At 41.6% G+C, this 17,133-nt stretch overlaps 1 long non-coding RNA gene across 2 annotated transcripts; it reads left to right on the plus strand.

The window, feature by feature from the left end:
• The first annotated feature begins 165 nt into the window (after nt 1-165).
• LOC116882095 lies at nt 166-12,449 on the plus strand. 2 transcript variants are annotated; one of them, XR_004385548.1, is made up of 5 exons: nt 166-264; nt 989-1,193; nt 5,587-5,652; nt 10,580-10,751; nt 12,226-12,449. It is a non-coding gene; the product is annotated as an uncharacterized LOC116882095 (long non-coding RNA). The 2 variants fall into 2 exon arrangements; XR_004385549.1 differs by lacking the exons at nt 10,580-10,751; nt 12,226-12,449 and adding an exon at nt 9,617-9,631.
• The last annotated feature ends 4,684 nt before the right edge of the window (nt 12,450-17,133 follow it).

The following is a 17,133-nucleotide window of genomic DNA, read 5'->3' on the forward strand; positions in this document are numbered from 1 at the left end:
CAAAATCTCGCGAGACTTCAGGGCGCCAAGCTTCCTTTGATGGAAAGGTTTTAGCACCTGGTCTTAACTTCCCGCCTGTCGACTCCCCACACAGCCCAATCCCCTAGCGGCCCATACTCCCTCGGGGTCGCTCTTCTCACGTCGTTAACAACTCCGCCATGTTGACTAGAAGGACTCTTTAACGGACTACAAATCCCGGCATACAGAGTAGTTAGCCGCTTCTGGCCGCGCGTTCTGGAGCCTGTTATATCAGTGTCTCTATTTGTAAGTAAAGAAGGGTCTTTACTCTTGAAAGTTCAGTGTTTTTCAGATCAAAAGATAGAAAAAAAAAACCACCTTTTTTTGGCAAAAAAAAAAAAAAAAAAAAAAAAAGCTAGGTTCTGCAGGCTTTGTTTCCCTCAGAAAACCCGAAGTTATCCAAAGTTTACCTCGCTGGGGGAACGACTTGTGCTTTCTTTCTTTTTAGATTTGTATTTTTTAATTATCGACTCTAAACTGTACTTTCAGGAACTTTGGAATTTCTTTTCCTTACATTGATTAGGATTCACAGATACTTAACACCATTCACTGATAATTAAAGGAGTAATATAACCAAAATGTATGAGATTTGTTTTCCTTATACTTTTTTTTTAAAAGATTTTATTTATTTATTTGTCAGAGAGAGAGAGAGGGAGAGAGAGCGAGCACAGGCAGACAGAATGGCAGGCAGAGGCAGAAGGAGAAGCAGGCTCCCCGCCAAGCAAGGAGCCTGATGTGGGACTCGATCCCAGGATGCTGGGATCATGACCTGAGCCAAAGGCAGCTGCTTAACCAACTGAGCCACCCAGGCGTCCCTCCTTATACTTTTTTTAAAGTAAAAGGATTTTATCATGGTACTCACGCCTCATGGGGAGGAGAAAATAAAATATAATCCAACTTGTTTTAGATAGGTTTACCCTTTTTCCCACTTTGAAAAAGGCTGATTATTCTTTTTTTTTTTTTTAAATAGCCGCAGACTGGAAACAATTCAAATATCTCAACTGGCGAATGGACAAACAAAATGTGATACATCCATAGGATGAAATGATACTCCATGATAAAAACGAACTGATAATGTCTGTCAACATGAATGAATCTGAGAATGCTTATGCTGTGTGAAAAAATCCAGGCACAGCACATGCTGTACAATCTCATTTTATGAAATTCTAGAAAAGGTAAAACTAGTGATAGAATGCAGATCATTGATTGCAGGGGACAGGTGTGGAGAGAAGGGATTGGCTGTCTAGAGACTCCAGGAAACGTTTTTGGAATGATGAAAATGCCCTTTATCACAATTGTGGTGGTGGTTGCATGTCTATACATATTTGTGTAAACTCGTTGAATTGTACACTTAAAATTAGTGACTACTATTATTATTTTATAGCAAATCCCTCCAGTCCTTTTTTTTAAAGATTTTATTTATTTATTTGACAGAGAGATCACAAGTAGGCAGAGAGGCAGGCAAGAGATGGGGGGGCAAGCAGGCTCACCGCTGAGCAGAGAGCCTGATGCAGGGCTCGATCCCAGGACCCTGAGATCACGACCCCGAGCCGAAGGCAGAGATTTAACCCACTGAGCCACCCAGGTACCCCTCACACCATCAACTTCTAAGATTCATCTTAATTTTGGAGGTGTTAAGATGTGGGGAAAAAAATGTCAGAATCAATTGAATGTATTATTTCTGTATTATGTGCAATTAAGGAAAAAGAAAATGAAATAGGAAAGAAGGGCAAATGATAAGCTAGAACAATACACAGATACCCACCGGGGGCAGGAATCAAGGTAAGGATGCAATGGAAGCCCAGGGCAGAAAGCTGGCTCAGAGCCAAGGTCCCATCTTTGCTGACATCTAGAATATATTACCCAGACTCAGTAATCCTTAAATTTTTCTCAACCTCTATTGCCAAGCAGATGCTTGATTCCTCTTGCCAAAATTGTTTCTTCGTATTTGAGATCTGTTACTTCTGTCTCCAGTACCTGCCTGTTCTTATAAGCCTAGCTTAGGTATCTGCCTCTGCATTTACGTCTTGGTGTCTGCCTCTGTTTTGGAGTGCTCGCTAGCTTTTGTTCCCTCTTCTTTTTAAGATTTATCTATATATTTGAGGGGGGAGGGGACAGAGGGTGAGGGAGAGAAGATCGGGCACAGACTCTGCACTGAGCATAGAGCCTGACACAGGGCTCTATTTCACAACCCTGAGATCATCACCTGAGCCAAAACCAAGAGTTGGACGCTTAACTGGCTGAGCCACCCAGGCGCCCCAGAGGGTTCGTTAGCTTTAAACCACCCTATGTCAGCTGTCAGAACTGGGTGTCCCAGAGGTCAGTCCTTAGACCTCTTTTCTTTTCTTTTTTTTTTTAGATTTTATTTATTTATTTGACAGACAGAGATCGCAAGTAGGCAGAGAGGCAGGCAGAGAGAGAGGAGGAAGCAGGCTCCCCGCTGAGCAGAGAGCCTGATGCGGGGCTCCATCTCAGGACCCTGGGATCATGACCTCAGCCGAAAGCAGAGGCTTTAACCCACTGAGCCACCCAGGCGCCCCCTTAGACCTCTTTTCTATCTATACTCACTCTTTTGTTAATCTCACCCATTCTGTGGCTTTTCGCTCTTCACTGACTACTTGGAAATTTGTACCTCCAGCTGCTACCTCTCCCCTGAATTCCAGACTCCTATGTGGCTGCCTGTTTGATATCTCCGCATAGCTGTCTAACATGTTCAGATTCTCTGAACACATCAAAACTGAACACTTGATTTTTCCCCACACCAACTGTAGTAGTTTCCTTTTGCTGCTGTAACAAATTACCACAAATGTAGTGGGTTAAAATAACACACCTTTATTACCTTGCAGTTCTGTAGATGAAAAGTCCAACGTGGATCTCACTGTACTAAAACTGAGATGCAGGCAGGTGCACTTGCAGACTGAGTTCCTTGCTGGAAGCTCTAGGAGAGAATGTAGTTTTTTTGTCATTTTCAGAGTTTTGAGGCCGCTCATCTTCCTCCACTCATGGCCCCTTCCTCCATCTTCAAAGCCAGCAACATAGCACCTTTCTCTGACCCTGCTTTAGCTACCTCTTTTTCACTCGCTCTTCTATCTCCTCCTTCCACTTTTTTTTTTTTCCCCGAGAGAATCTTAAGCAGAATCCATGCCCAGTGCGGAGCCCCAGGCACAGGGCTTGATCTCACGACCCTGAGATCATGAACAAAGTCAAGAGTCAGACACTTTACTGACTGAGCCACCCAGGCACCCCTTCCCTTCCACGTTTAAGACCCCCATGATTATATTGTTCTGAATAATCCCAAATACTCTTCCTGTGTTAATGTTAGGTGATTAGCTACCTTAATTCCCTTTGCCGTATAATTTATGTTTAAAAATGAAATTCAGGGGGTGGGGGATAGGGATAGGGTGGCTGGGTTATGGACACTGGGGAGGGCATGTGCTATGGTGAGTTCTGTGAAGTGTGTAAGCCTGACCATTCACAGACCTGTACCCCTGGGGCTAATAATACATTATATGTTAATGAAAAGATAAAATAACAAATACATAAATAAATTAGACATTTCTATACTAAAAAAAATAAAAACAAAATTCAGTTGGCTTTATTAAGGGATTCATGAATTGGGCAGTATCCCACCTAGCAAATAGCTGCTCAGAAGAGCTGTACAAAATGGAAGGTTTTTATAGGTAGGAGGGTGGGGCATGGAAGTTACTAGCAAAAGGAAATAAATGACTGTTTGAGGTTCAGACATCTTTCTGAGAGGAAAGGAAAGGTAGGGTGTTTATCGTGCTGATTACCTCACTAGTGCTGATCAGGAACTTTTAGCTTGACTGTTAAAAGGTCAAATTCCTGGGATAGATTGAAACTGGAATTAAATCTTGGTTTGCTCTTGTGGTCGGGGGATGGTGGAATTGACTCCAGCTCATGGCTGCTCTTTTTTTTTTTTTTTTTTAATTCTAAACACTTAACATAGAGCTTCTAGGGATTAGGGTGTAGACAACTTTGGGGGGGCATTATATTATCTACCATACACTGTAAAGTTAATTTTTTTAAAAAAAGATTTTAGGGTGCCTGGGTGGCTCAGTGGGTTAAGCCTCTGCCTTCAGCTCAGGTCATGATCTCAGGGTCCTGGGATCGAGCCCAGCATTGGGCTCTCTGCTCAGCAGGAAGCCTGCTTCCCCCTCTCTCTCTGCCTGCCTCTCTGCCTACTCATGTTCTCTCTCTCTCTCTCTCTGTCAAATAAATAAAATCTTTTCTTTAAAAGATTTTATTTATTTGACATAGAGGGAGTACAAGTAGGGGGAGCAGCAGGCAGAGAGAGAGGGAGAAGCAGGCTCCCTGCCAAGCAGGGAGCCCAGCGTAGGGCTCAAACCCAAGACCCTGGGATCATGTCCTGAGCCAAAGGCAGACACTTAACTGACTGAGCCACCCAGGCGCCCCATGTAAAGTTTCTTTTTGTAATTAAACTTAATTAAGGTATAATACCTATACAGACAAGTGCACAAATAATAAATGTACAACTTGATAAATTTTCACAGAGTGACCACACTCACGTAACCAGCACCAAGAGCAAGAAAGAGCATGGCCAGCAATCTAGATGCTCCCTTGGTTTCCCTTCCAGGTCACTTCCTCTACCAAGAATACCACCATCCTGACTTCTCACACATTGGTTAATTTTGCCTGTTCAGAAATTTATGTAAACTGAACTACATGGTGTGAATTCTTTATGCCTGGCTTCTTTCTCTTAACATTTATGGCTGTGAGATTCATTTATATTCTCACATGTAGCTTTGAATTGTTCGTTTTCATTGCTGTATAGTATTCCATTGTGTGACTCTACCACAGTGTATCCATTTTGCTATGTGGGGTGCTGCTCTGAATATTCCAGTACATATCATTTGGTGATCAAATGTATACATTTATATCAGATACATATCTAGCATTGGAATTGCCGGATCATACAGTAAGCATATGTTCCATTTTAATAAAGGAAAAATTTTACTTGAACTCTTAAGATTCTTCTAGCTGGCCTAAGAATTAAATTGACATAAGACAGATTAATAGGAGAAAAAAATCCAGAGTTTAATTACATGTGCATAGAAGCCTAATATAAAATTGAGACCCAAAGAAATGACCAAGACAGATAGCTTTTTAATTTTTTTGCAAACAAATCTGTGAGGAATTGACAGAACAAAGAAAACTTATGTTCAGGGCACCTGGGTGGCTCAATCAGTTAAGCATCTGCCTTTGGCTCAAGTCATGATCCCAGAGTCCTGGGACTGAGTCACACGTCGGGCTCCCTGCTAAACGGGGAGCCTGCTTCTCTCTCTCCGTCCTCGCCCCTGCTCATTTTCTCTCTGTCTCTCTCTCTCTCTCTGTGTGTCTCTCTCAAATGATTAAATGAAGTCTTTTTTAAAAACTTATGTTTGGGAGCTTCGATTAGTAAAGAATTCTAGACAGAGTTTGGGTTGGGGCAGTAAACTAGTAAAAGTAACAAGACTTGTTTATACAACCTTCTTGTTTATGAAGTCTCGATTTCTGATGATAAAGATGTCTCTTTGCCTCTTGGTACAGGAAGGGTACCTTTCGCATGGGAGATTTATTCCTTGCTTTCTGGAGACAAAAGGAAGTCAGAATTTCGTGAGTAATTTTAATTCTATGTAGTCACTCTGCCAAAATGTCACATTTGATGCAGCCTACCCTTGGCTTGCACACTGCCAAAGAACTTTCCAATGTGTTTGTACTGTTTTACATTCTTAAGAGCCATGTGTGAGTTCCAGTTGCTTGATACCCTTGTGAAAACTAGATGAGCATATAGTGGTAGCCCACTGTTGTTGTTTTTTTTTTTAATTTTATTTATTTATTTGCCAGAGAGAGAGAGTGAGCAAGTGTACAAGCAGGGAGAGCAGTAAGCAGAGGGAGAAGCAGGCTCCCCACTGAGCAGAGAGCCTAATGTGGACTCGATCTCAGGCCCAGGACATCATAACCTCAGTCAAAGGCAGAAGCTTAACAGACTGAACCACGCAGAAGTCCCCCCTTGCAGTTTCACTTGGCACCTCTCTAATGATTAATGAAGTTGCCCACCTTTTCTTATATTTCTCACTGTACATCTTTTTAACCTTTTGGTTATTGTACCCTGTTAATATATTATTTATTCCAAAACAAAAGGAAAAAAAACCACAAAACCCAAGGGGAAGGTTGTGGTATGGCCCCTTTTTGCCAGTTAAAGGGGAGAATAAAAGACAGAGAGAGAGAGAGAGAGAGAGAGGTAGAGAACTCTTCCAAAGTTCCTCGCATCATAGACTGTCACTGTTTCACTGTATAGTCCAAGATCCTTCTTCCCACTTCCCAAGCTAGGCATTATCGTGGTTGGGGTTGTCTCCCCACCTGGAAAAGCAGAAGGGAAAATGTCTCCATACACACAGAAAAACCGTACTGTTTTTCTTCTGAAATTCTACTGAAATTCTTCCCTGGCCTTACTTGAGCAGGCCATTTTTTTTATAAGTTGTAGTCCCCTTTTATATCTACTCCTTTCACAAATAAAACTCATGGGACTCATGTGGGGACTGCTTGGTGTTCAACTTCACCCAGCATAATGGGAACTGTAAGACTACCATTGTTTCAAGATCAAAATGATCTTTATTTATTAATTTATTTATTTAAAAAAGATTTTATTTACTTATTTAACAGAGAGAGAAAGAGGTCACAAGTAGGCAGAGAGGCAGGTGGCGGGGCGGGGCGGGGGGTGGAAGCAGGCTCTCCGCCCAGCAGAGAGCCTGACGTGGGGCTCAATCCCAGGACCCCGAAATCACGACCCGAGCCGAAGGCAGAGGCCCAACCCACTGAGCCACCCAGGTGCCCCCAAATAATCTTTATTTAAACACTCTTGTGTTCACTGTTGTTTGAAATTAATTCCTGACCCAGATCAGCTCTGAAATTACCCAGATCCCAAGCAGACATTTAAGAAAGGAGTTGGATGATTTATAAAGTACAAAAAGTTATTTCACATAAATACTTGCTGATTTTAATGTTATCTGTAAAGGAAAGGATAATATTTTATTTTATATATTAGTCGAGGTATTAAAGGTATTTTTGAGGACTTTGGATTCCAACATAAAAAGGAGGCTTACAAGGTATAATTATTTAAAATACCTTACCATTGGGGCGCCTGGGTGGCTCAGTGGATTAAGACGCTGCCTTCGGCTCAGGTCATGATCCCAGGGGCCTGGGATCGAGCCCCAAATTGGGCTCTCTGCTCAGCAGGGAGCCTGCTTCCCTTCCTCTCTCTGCCTGCCTCTCTGCCTACTTGTGATCTCTGTCTGTCAAATAAATAAATAAAATCTTTAAAAAAAACTGGTGAATCACTGTATTTTATGCCTATAATATATTACTATATGTTAATTATACTGGAATTAAAATTTTGTAAAAATTAAAGAAAAGATGTTGTTTATGTTATATTATAAAAACATGAAGAGGTTTCATGTCAAATAGTAGACAAGCACTGTAACACATTCTATAGGTATAGAAGTAAAGGAAGACAATTAGATAAATAACAATTTAGAGAAATTCAGATTGGGGAGGATTTGGAGCTTTTTTTATGATTTTATTTATTTCTTTGACAGACAGAGATCACAAGTAGGCAGCGAGGCAGGCGGGGGGCGGAGCAGGCTCCCCACAGAGCAGAGAGCCTGATGTTGGGCTCGATCCCAGGACTCTGAGATCATGACCTGAGCCGAAGGCAGAGGCTTTAACCCACTGAGCCACCCAGGCATCTAGGATTTGGAGCTATTTTAAAAAGCCCAAAGTAAAAAGAAAAATCAAAGAATAATTAAAAAAAAAATAAGATCAGAAATGTTTCTCATTTATTTATGGTAAACAACTACCAAGCAGCCACTACTAATCCTAAGGGGGAAAATGGTTCAAAGTTAATACTTTTGTAATTTCTAGTAGGGCAGTCCCAAAGACCAAAAAAAAAAAAAAAAAAGCTTCCAATGTTAAAAGATCTCATGTTTCTCATTTTGTCTTTTTTTTTTTAAGGTTTATTTATTTATTTGAGAGAGAGGGAGAACACGTGCATGAGCAGGGGGCTGGGCAAGGAGGGACAGAAGAAGAGAGAAAATTCTAAGAAGTCTCCCTGCTGAACGAGGAGCTAGACACGGGGCTCAGTTTCACCACCCTGAGATCATGACCTGAGCCCCAAAATCAAGCATCAGATATTTAAACTACTGAGCCATCCAGGTGCCCCCACATTTTGCCTTTATAGACATTAGAGGCCCTTTGCCTTTTGGTTGCTTCAAATACTATAAACTTTGGTTGTTCACATAATCATATGAGTATGTAATGTATAATGGTGAATTTAAAAGTGAAATCATTTAGAGACATCAGCTAAGAACAGAGTATTCAAAATAGAAAAGCTTTATTGTAATGATGTTAAGATGAATACTTCATTTTTTTAGAGACGAAGAGAGAGAGAGGAGGGTCAGAGGGAGAGAATCTGAAGCAGACTCCATGCCCAGTGTGGAGCCCAACATAGGCCTTGATCACATAACCCTGTGATTGTGACCGGAGCTGAAATCAAGTCAGATGCTTAACTGACTGAGCCACACAGGCACCACCCCCCAAAATGAATACTATCAAATTAGTCTTGCTGGGGTACCTGGCTAGCTCAAGAGTATGTGACTCTTGATTTTAGGATCGTGAGTTCAAGCCCCTTGTTGAGTGCACAGATTACTTAAAAAAATTTTAAAAAGAAAACAAATTAGTCTTTCTGGGGTGCCTGGGTGGCTCAGTGAGTGAAGCGACTGCCTTTGGCTCAGGTCATAATCCCAGGGTCCTGAGACGGAGCCCTGCATTGGGCTCCCTGCTCAGTGGGGAGTCAGCTTCTCCCTCCCTAGTGTTTCTGCTGCTGTTGGAGAAGAAAAATTTTCCTCTATCCTCAAGACTCTCTACCTGGTCTAAGAATTAAATTGCCTTGAGACAGGTAACAGGAGAAAAAACCCAAAGTTTAATTATGTATGCACAGAGGCCCAATAATGAAATTGAGACCTAAAGAAATGACCAAGGCAGACAGTTTTTATATTTTTTAGACAAAGAGACAATATATCTGTGAGGAACGGACAGGCCAAAGAAAACTTATGTTCAGGAGCTTCAATTGGTAAGGAATTCTGAACAGAATTTGAGCTGGGGTAGTAAGTTAGTAAAAGTATAAGGTTTGTTTATACAGCCTTCTTGGCTCTGAATTCTTTCTCTGGTGATAAGGATGTCTGTTTACCTCCTGGTACAGGGAGTGTGTACCTTTCACATGGGAGATTTATTTCCTGCTTTCTGGAGACAAAGTTGGGGGGCGGTGTCAGAGTGTTCTTGTGCTGGCTATTTCTTTTTTTTGACAGAGACAGACACAGCGAGAGAGGGAACAGTTGGGGAATGAGAGAAGCAGGCTTCACGCCCAGCAGGGAGCCCAGTGTGGGGCTCGATCCCTGGATCCCAGGATCATGACCTGAGCCAAAGTCAGACACTTAATGACTGAGCCACCCAGGTGCCCCTTGCACTGGCTATTTCTTAAGTAACTTTATTTTATTTTAAGATTTTTATTTATTTGTCAGAGAGAGAGCACAAGCAGGGGGAGTGGCAGGCAGAGCAGGCAGAGGGAGAAGCAGGCTCCCTGCTGAACAAAGAGCTGGTTATGGGACTTGATCCTAAGGCCTTGGGATCATGACCCGAACTGAAGGCAGGCGCTTAACCGACTGAGCCACCCAGGCATCCCTTAAGTAACTTTTTTTTTAAGTTGTTATTTATTTATTTGAGAGAGAGCGCATGAGAGAGAGCGCAAGCAGGGAAGAGGGATACAGAGAGAGGGAGAAGCAGGTTCCCCACTGAGCAGGGAGCCTGATGCAGGACTCAGTCCCAGCACCTTGGGATCATGACCTGAGCCAAAGGCAGACGCTTAACTGACTGAGCCACTCAGGCGCCCCTTAAGTAACTTTTAATTAAAAATAATCAGTATGCCCAGTGGTACACTTTGAGATGGCCTGCCCTTGGCCCCTACCCAACAATTTTTAAAAAGTTAATTGTTGGGGGCGCCTGGGTGGCTCAGATGGTTGGGTGTACCACTCTTGATTTTGGCTCCGGTCATGATCACAGGGTAATGAGATCAAGCCCCACATTGGGCTCTGTGCTCAGCCAGGAGTTGGCTTGAGATTCTCTCCCTCTCCTTCTGCCCCTCCCCCTGCTTGTGCTCTCACTCTCCCAAATAAATAAAATCTAAAAAGTTATTTTTTTCCTAAATTTTAAAAAAAAATTTTAAAAGATTTTATTTATTTATTTGACAGAGGGAGAGATCACAAGTAGGCAGAGGCAGGCAGAGAGAGAGGGGGAAGCAGGCTCCCCGCTGAGCAGAGAGCCCAATGCGGGGCTCGATCCCAGGACCCTGAGATCAAGACCCGAGCTGAAGGCAGAGGCTTAACCTACTGAGCCACTCAGGTGCCCCTGGTTTTTTTTCCCTAAATTTAAAACTCAAACCAAAAGATTATTTCCCTAATTCTCCAAATCCTTCTCCTTTTCTATTCAGATTTATACAGAAGCAAAGAAGAGAATTATCTGTTGAATTTTATTGAAGATGAGCATTGAGTTCTCCTATAGCTACCACCTCCTGCAAACACACACGAGTTAGAGTGTATGAGAGGAGAAACGGAGAATACAACCATTTGTACTGTCCACTCCCAATTAAAAGGGAAAAATGGGTGAGGCGTATTGAATACACACAAAACACTTTTTTCAACCTGAAATTTCTGTTCATTTATGTGCTTTGCTATAGGTTGCTTTTCTAACTTTACTTATTAAAAAAGCTGGAGGGCACCTGGGTCACTCAATCCGTAAGCGGCTGCCTTCCCCTCAGGTCATGATCCCAGGATTCTGTGATCAAGGCCCACATCGGGCTCCCGCTCAGCAGGAAGCCCGCTTCTCCCTCTCCCACTCCCCCTGTTTGTGTTCCCTCTCTCTCTCTGTGTCTCTCTCTATCAAATAAATAAACAAAATCTTAAAAAAAAAAGCTGGAAAATATTTAAGACCATAGGGGCTAAATAAGAAAACGTGTTGCCTGACTAATCATCTTGAAAGCACGTTTCTAAGGAAGAATAAATTTGACTATGTTTTGTTCGTTATCATAAGCTGCAGGGAACCTCTTTTTGTGCCTTCCTGACATTCAGTATAAGGAGATAAGGGTTCTTCTCATAATCTTTTACTAAAGAACCTGCCTTTACCCATCGTGTGTTAAGGCGTGTATTGGCTCCAATAGCTTGTAAGACATGTTTTGGAGAATTTCATGCTGTCACAAACATGTCTATTGTAGAAAATAGTTCCAGCTCACTGTTGTATCTGTTATTAATTACTCAAGTCATGGCAGACTGGCAAACCACAAGGAAAAGATAGTAGTGTGTCTAATGGGATTTATTCACAATGCAAAGTCTTGCATATACTTCCCCTTACCTGTTTTAGTTGAAGTTTTTGGTCAATCATAATTCATTGTTAACATTATTATGATAATTTATTGTTGTTCATAGCTGAGACATATAATACAGTTGACCCTTGAACAACATGGGTTTGAACTGCACAGGTCCCCTCGTGCATGGATTTTTTTCAGTAAATATACATATAGTACTGTAATTGTATTTTCCTTATGATTTTCTTTTTTTAAGATTTTATTTATTTATTTGACAGAGATTACAGTAGGCAAAAAGTAAAGTAGGCAGAGAGAAGAGGAGGGGGAAGCAGGCTCCCTGCTGAGCAGAGAGCCCGATTCGGGGCTCAATCTCAGGACCCTGAGATCATAACCTGAGCCCAAGGCAGAGGCTTAACCCACTGAGCCACCCAGGTGCCCCTCCTTATAATTTTCTTAGTAGCATTTCTTTTCTCTAGCTTACTTTACTATAAGAACACAGTATGTAATACATATACAAAATATGTGTTAATCCAACTGTTTCTGTTATCAGTAAGGCTTCCAATCAACAGTAGACTTTTAGTACTTAAGTCTTGGCGGACTCCGAAGTTCGACTGTTGACTGTGTGGGGAATTTGGTACCCTTAATCCCTGCATTGTTCAAGGGTCAACTATATATTCTTATTATGCTGCTTTTCAAATATGACATTTTGTTTTATCTAGAGTTAATAATTACCTTGGTTATTTTGTTTAATTGATTTGTTTTCTTGTACCCATTAGTAATTATTCCACCAGACCCCTCCAGAGATGTAAAACCCTACTGGACAAGGTCAAAGGAATCAGGTAATCCTTTAGTATTCGTTTTCATTTTGTTTTTTTATTTGGAGACATATTTCTTCTTGCCATCTACCCTTATACAACTGTAACGATTGACTGATCTTTAGGCCTGCTACACAGATGTCATCCTGGAAATTCACTTTGCCTTTCTTAGATTCCTGTTTTCTGGATGTCATTCTACTGATTTTGACCATTTGAATTGTTTCCAATTTCTGGCTATTAAGTAATGTTATGTAAATTCTTTTTTTTTAAGATTTTATTTATTTATTTGACAGAGAGAGATCACAAGTAGGCAGAGGCAGGCAGAGAGAGGGGAGGAAGAAGGCTCCCCGCTGAGCAGAGAGCCTGATGTGGGGCTTGATCCCAGGACCCTGAGATCATGACCTGAGCCGAAGGCAGAGGCTTTAACCCACTGAGCCACCCAGGCGCCCTGCCCGTGTACATTCTTATATATATGTTCCTTCTTGGAAGTATTCCTGTTGGGTATATATTTAAGAGTGGACTTGCCGAGCCACAGGTATGTTGAACTTGTGAACTCGGTTGGAAAAAAGTTACCTCTTATATTTTCACTAATCATTATGTGAAATTTAGCATTTCCTTCAATTATGAATGTAGGCAACAAAGCATGTGACAGAAATCATAAATCTTTTCCCAGCATATTACAGTTGTTGTACATAATGTGAAATAGTGAATATGCCGATACCTTTAGTTCCTCAACTTTCATGGCTTTCTGCAGCACAAATTGGATTATATGTTGTTGGCTTCCCCATTATGCGTACTTAGTTTCAAAATTCCTCCATTCCGCTAAGCAAGTTTTATGACTTTGTGGGTCCATATCTTTTATATTTATATATTATCATTTTAATTAATTAATTTTTATTTTTAAAGTAATTTCCATGCTCAATGTGGGGCTCAAACTCATGACCCTGAGATCAAGAGTCGCATGCTCGGGTGCCTGGGTGGCTCAGTCGTTGGGCGTCTAACTTGGGCTCTGGTCCTGATCCCGGGGTCCTGGGATCGTGTCCCATATTGGGCTCCTTGCTCTGCAGGGAGCCTGCTTCTCCCTCTGCTACTCCCCCTGCTTGTGTTCCCTCTCTCTCTGTCTCTCTGTCTGTCAAATAGATAAATAAAAATCTTTAAAAAAAATAAAAAAGAGTCACGTGCTCTACCAACTGAGCCAGCCAGGCACCCCATATAATTATTTATTATCTTTTTTTTTTTTTAAGATTTTATTTGTTTATTTGACAGAGATCACAAGTAGGCAGAGAGGCAGGCAGAGAGAGAGAGAGAGAGGAGGAGGAAGCAGGCTCCCTGCTGAGCAGAGAGCCCGATGTGGGGCTCGATCCCAGGACTCCGGGATCATGACCTGAGCTGAAGGCAGAGGCTTTAACCCACTGAGCCACCCAGGCGCCCCATTTATTATCATTTTAGTGGGATTTCAGGATGTTGGGGAAATGAAAACATTTTCATTCTGTCATGTTTCCAAAATGTTCTATATAGCTTTTAATTTTAATTGAATCTTGTAGTTATATCTTTTTGTTCAGTATTATTTATATATACCGTTCAGTGTTTTATTTTTTTTTTAAGATTTTATTTATTTGAGAGAGAGAATGAGTGAGAGAGAGTATGAGGCAGGGAGGGTCAGAGGGAGAAGTAGACTCCCCACTGAGCAGGGAGCCCCATGCAGGACTTGATCTTGGGATTCCAGGATCATGACCTGAACAGAAGGCAGTTGCTTAACCAACTGAGCCACCCAGGCACCCTACCTTTCATCATTTTACATAGGTCAGTTTTCATAAAGGTAGATCATATTAGTCTTTCCAAAGAACAGCTTTTGATTTTACTGATATCTCCACTCTTTATGTATGCATTTATTAATTTTTACTCTTCTCTGTATTATTTTTTTCCTCTGTCCTTTTAGGTGTGTTCTGCTCTTTCTCTAGCTTCAAAAATGGAATTCTTGGGGTGCCTGGGTGGCTCAGTTGGTTAAGCGTCTGCCTTCTTTTTTTTTAAGATTTTATTTATTTATTTGACAGAGAGAGATCACAAGCAGGCAGAGAGGCAGGCAGAGAGAGAGAGGGAAACAGGCTCCCCGCTGAGCAGAGAGCGTGATTCGGGACTCGATTCCAGGACCCTGAGATCATGACCCGAGCTGAAGGCAGAGGCTTAGCTTACTGAGCCACCCAGGCGCCCTAAGCGTCTGCCTTCGGCTCAGGTCATGATTTCAGGGTCCTGGGATCAAGCCCAATGTAGGGTTCCCTACTCATTAGAGTCTGCTTCTCCCTTTTTATCTCCATCTGCCTCTCCCCCTCCTTATGTCTGCTCTCTCTCTCTCTTAAGTAAATATGTAAGTAATTGCTTATTTTAAAAAAATGGAACTGTTGGGGCACCTAGCTGGTTCAGTTGGTAGAGCATGTGACTCTTGTTCTCAGGGTTGTAAGTTCAAGCCCCACACTGGTCACAGAGACTACTTAAAAAAAATAATAAAAATAGAGATGAAAATAAATATTAAAAATAGAACTCCTTATGCATTGATTTGCCATATTTTTTAGATTTTATTTATTTGACAGAGATCGAGAGAGGGAGAGAACATGGAAGGGGAGCAGCAGGCAGAAGGAGAGGGAGAATCAGACTCCCCACTGAGCAGGGATCCCAGTGCAGGACTGGATCCCAGGACCCTGGGATATGACCTGAGATGAAGGCAGATGTTTAACCAACTGACCCACCCAGGCACCCTGATTTGGCATATTTTGGGAAAAAATGTATTTAACACTGTAAATTTTCTTCATGATTCCATTTTAATGCATGTCACCTGTTTTTATATTTTATTGTCATTCAGTTTTAACTTTTTCATGATTTCCACTATAATTTTCTCATGAGCTCATTGGCTATTCAGGGTTGTATTTTTAATTTTTTAAATGTATGTTTTGCTTGTTTTTACTCTCTCTTGTAGTATTGATTTAAAATGTCAACATACATGTTTAATTTTTAATAAGTTTAGAGTTAATAAGTAACTACATCATTCTTGCAAACAATACATGAAATTTTCAGGGCTTTAACTCCAATCCTTCCCATCACGCCATCTACTTTTCTGTGTTATGGTTGTGAGGTATTTGAGTTTTATTTTTTAATCCTCCCTTTATATGTGAACAGTTAGTATTCATTTCGATTTTGCAAAGTTGGGGCACCTGGGTGACTCAGTCGGTTGGTTAAGTATCTGACTCTTGGTTTCAGCCCAGGTCATGATCTCAGGTTCCTGAGACCGAGCCCCACATCAGGCTCCATGCCCAGTAGGGAGTCTGCTTCTTTCCCTCTCCTTCTGCTCCTCCCCCCATTCTCGTGCACACACTCACTGTGTCCCCAAAAAAGTCAATAAATCTTTAAAAAAGATTTTGTAAAGCCTTTGCCCACCATTTCTTTTTGCTTTTTTCTCTTTTTGTCTTCAGTTTCCTTCTTGCAAAAATCTTCATTTTAATAGTTATGTCAGTGAGTGTGAGTAGTAAACACCCACAATCTTTATATGTCTAAAAATGCTCTTGTTTCTCTCTCATGCCTAAATAAATACTTATCTGGATACATTTCCACGAAGTACCTCACCTCCTTCAGATCTTTGCTGTAATGCCACCTCCTTAATGAGGTGACCCTGACAACCCTTTAATAACTTCCATCCCATTTCCCACCTCAGACCATCTTAATTCTCTTACCTGTTTGGGTTATTTTTTTTTTAAAGAGAGAGAGAGAGTGAGCACGGGGCAGGGGGGGATATGGGGGAGGCAGAGGGAGAGGGAGAGAAAGCCTAGCATGGAGCCTATCACAGGGCTTGATCTCACAACCCTGAGATCATGACCTGAGCCAAAACCAAGAGACAGAGGCTTAACTGACTGAGGCACCCAGGCTACCTGAGGACATGGATTTCTGTCTATTTAATCTGTTATGTATCACAATCATTTAGAAAAATGCCAGACACAGAGAAGGTGTTGAGTTTTGAAAAAATGAATTCACTGCACTTGCTGAGTCTGTTGAATGAATGTAGAATTCTTGACTGACTTTTTTCTTCAGTACTTGGAAGATATTATTCTTTTATTATCCTATTATCTCTGATACCTTTTTTTTTCTTGAGAAATCTGTAGTTATTTTTCTATTGCTACTTAGTTGGTAATCTCTCTCTCTTTTTTAAAAGATTTTATTTATTTTTTTTGTCAGAGAGAGAGAGAGAGAGCAAGCACAAGCAGGGGGAGCGGCAGGCAGAGGTAGAAGCCGGCTCCCTGGAGCTTCTTGTGGGACTTGATCCCAGCACCCTGGGATCATGACCTGAGCTGAAGACAGATGCTTAACCAACTGAGCTACCCAGGCATCCCAGTAATCTCTCTCTCTTAATTTTTTTTAAGTTTTTATTGATTTGTTTGAGAGAGAGAGAGACACAGCCAGAGAGGGAACACAAGCAGGGGGAGTGGGAGGAGAAGCAGGCTTCCTGCTGAGCAGGGAGCCTGATGGGGCTCCATCCCAGGCCCCTGGGATCATAACCTGAGCTGAAGGCAGCCGCTTAATGACTGAGCCACCCAGGCGCCCTCTCTCTTAGTTTTTAAGATTTTCTCTTTGATTTTTATGTTCTTCAATTTCAGTACAACTTGTCTAGGTGTGGATTTATTTTTATTTATCTTGCTAAGTATTTGAGGTTGCTCCTCTGGCTTGAAGACTTATTTCTAAAAAATCTCTTAGTCATGGGGCGCCATATCTTTGCAGGTGTTAGAAATTTGAACCCTATCCCCAGACACCTCTGGGCATGAGGTATCCTTGGTATCACATCCACCTTTTGCATTATTTTACTCTTAATACTGTAAGGGCCTATAT

Source organism: Lontra canadensis, unplaced genomic scaffold (genome assembly GCF_010015895.1).
Source record: "Lontra canadensis isolate GAN:19392208 unplaced genomic scaffold, GSC_riverotter_1.0 scaffold81, whole genome shotgun sequence".
Lineage (NCBI taxonomy): Eukaryota > Metazoa > Chordata > Mammalia > Carnivora > Mustelidae > Lontra > Lontra canadensis.